The sequence below is a fragment of the Aristolochia californica genome, unplaced genomic scaffold (assembly GCF_029961685.1).
Source record: "Aristolochia californica isolate CCGP_79_NKW_82.1479 unplaced genomic scaffold, dmAriCali1.0.hap1 SCAF_47, whole genome shotgun sequence".
Taxonomy (NCBI): Eukaryota; Viridiplantae; Streptophyta; class Magnoliopsida; order Piperales; family Aristolochiaceae; genus Aristolochia; species Aristolochia californica.
Genome location: NW_027182181.1, coordinates 155,001 through 157,500, shown reverse-complemented (window position 1 = coordinate 157,500; position 2,500 = coordinate 155,001).

Sequence of the window (2,500 nt, the reverse complement as noted above, 5' to 3'; positions counted from 1 at the left end):
CGACACGCACGCCCGTTTCGCCTGCCACCCGTGCACACTCGCCTGGGCTGCTGGTCACGTGCGTCGCTCACAGGCATTTTGCAGGCCAGCACCGGCGGATGCACGGGTCAAGCGGGACGGGACGAGCGCAGGGCTTGCTTTTGGCGGCACACGAAAACACGAACCCGAAAAAGGCGAAAAAGGGACACACGGACAGGCGACACGAAAAAAAAGGGGTCGCCCTACCTAGGTGGGCGCAAAAACCCCGTCGGCCAGGAGGTTTCGCCAAAGTGTCTGTACTGTCACACAGGGTCAATAGCACGGGCATGGCCGGCCGCCGCACGTGCAGCGGCTTACGGACGCACGGTTCGGCGGCACGGGTGCCTGGCGGCTTTAGCACCTTGGGGTGGACAGGCCTGGCGGCAAGGGGGGCTAGGCACCTTGCTGCCAGCCGGCAATGGTGCACGGGGCGGGGCGCCACACAAACACGAAAGAGGGACAAGAGCGGGGCGATGGTCCACAGAGACGAGCCATGCACGGGGCCCGTGATCGCCGACACGCGCGAACGCGGACGCGGACAAGGACAAGGACGCGACGCGCGGCGCGCGTGCGAGGTCAAGAGGGGCGCGCGCACGAAAACGCGAAAAAAGGGGCTAGCGGCCGAGAAACGCGAAAAAAACCGGGTCACCTACCTAGCCGAACGCCTAAAATCGCTTCGGGCAGGAGGTTTCGCCAAAGTGTCTGTACTGTCACACGGTCCGTACGGGCGCAACCCCATCGCGCGCCAGCACCCCTTCCTGGGGGCGCCCGCCCGCCAGGCGCCTGGCGCCCCACGCGCGCGCGCCCGGCGCCTGGCGCCTTGCCCCCCACGCGCGCCCGGCGCCTGGCGCCTGGCGCCTCGCCCCCCACGCGCGCGCCCGGCGCCTGGCGCCTTGCCCCCCACGCGCGCCCGGCGCCTGGCGCCTGGCGCCTCGCCCCCCACGCGCGCGCGCGCGTGGCGCCTTGCGCCTGGCGCCTTGCCTCCGCGCGTGCCTGGCGCCTGGCGCCTTGCCCCCCACGCGCCTGGGCGCCTCTTTTCCGCCTGGGCGCCCTGGCACCTTTCCGCCTGGGCGCCTGTTTTCCGCCTTGGCGCCCTGGCGCCTTTTCGCGTGGGCGCCTCTTTTCCGCCTGGGCGCCATGGCGCCTTTCGGCCTGGGCGACTCTTTTTCGCCTGGGCACCTCTTTTCCGCCTGGGCGCCTCTTTTCCGCCTGGCCAGGGCGCCTCTTTTCCGCCTGGGCGCCATGGCGCCTTTCTGCCTGGGCGCCTCTTTTTCGCCTGGGCGCCTCTTTTCTGCCTGGGCGCCCTGGCGCCTTTTCGCCTGGGCGCCTCTTTCCCACCTGGGCGCCCTGGCGCCTCTTCGCCTGGGCGCCCTGGCGCCTTTTCGCCTGGGCGCCTCTTTTGGCGCCTGGGCGCCTACGCCAGGGCGCCTCTTTTCCGCCTGGGCGCCTCTTTTTCGCCTGGGCGCCTCTTTTCCGCCTGGGTGCCCTGGCGCCATTCCGCCTGGGCGCCTCTTTTCCGCCTGGGCGCCCTGGCGCCTTTTCGCCTGGGTGCCTCTTTTGGCGCCTGGGCGCCTCTTTTCCGCCTGGGCGCCCTGGCGCCTTTTCGCCTGGGTGCCTCTTTTGGCGCCTGGGCGCCTACGCCAGGGCGCCTCTTTTCCGCCAGGGCGCCTCTTTTTCGCCTGGGCGCCTCTTTTCCGCCTGGGCGCCCTGGCGCCTTTTCGCCTGGCGCCTCTTTTGGCGCCTGGGCGCCTACGCCAGGGCGCCTCTTTTCCGCCTGGGCGCCTCTTTTCCGCCTGGGTGCCCTGGCGCCATTCCGCCTGGGCGCCTCTTTTCCGCCTGGGCGCCCTGGCGCCTTTTCGCCTGGGTGCCTCTTTTGGCGCATGGGCGCCTACGCCAGGGCGCCTCTTTTCCGCCTGGGCGCCCTGGCGCCTTTCCGCCTGGGCGCCTCTTTTTCGCCTGGGCGCCTCTTTTCCGCCTGGGCGCCCTGGCGCCATTCCGCCTGGGCGCCTCTTTTCCGCCTGGGCGCCCTGGCGCCTTTTCGCCTGGCGCCTCTTTTGGCGCCTGGGCGCCTACGCCAGGGCGCCTCTTTTCCGCCTGGGCGCCTCTTTTTCGCCTGGGCGCCTCTTTTCCGCCTGGGCGCCCTGGCGCCATTCCGCCTGGGCGCCTCTTTTCCGCCTGGGCGCCCTGGCGCCTTTTCGCCTGGCGCCTCTTTTGGCGCCTGGGCGCCTACGCCAGGGCGCCTCTTTTCCGCCTGGGCGCCCTGGCGCCTTTCCGCCTGGGCGCCTCTTTTTCGCCTGGGCGCCTCTTTTTCGCCTGGGCGCCTCGTTTCCGCCTGGGCGCCTCTTTTCCGCCTGGGCGCCCTGGCGCCTTTTCGCCTGGGCGCCTCTTTTCCGCCTGGGCGCGTCTTTTCCGCCTGGGCGCCCTGGCGCCTTTTCGCCTGGGCGTCCTGGCGCCTGTGCGCCCTGGTGCCTTTTCGCCTGGG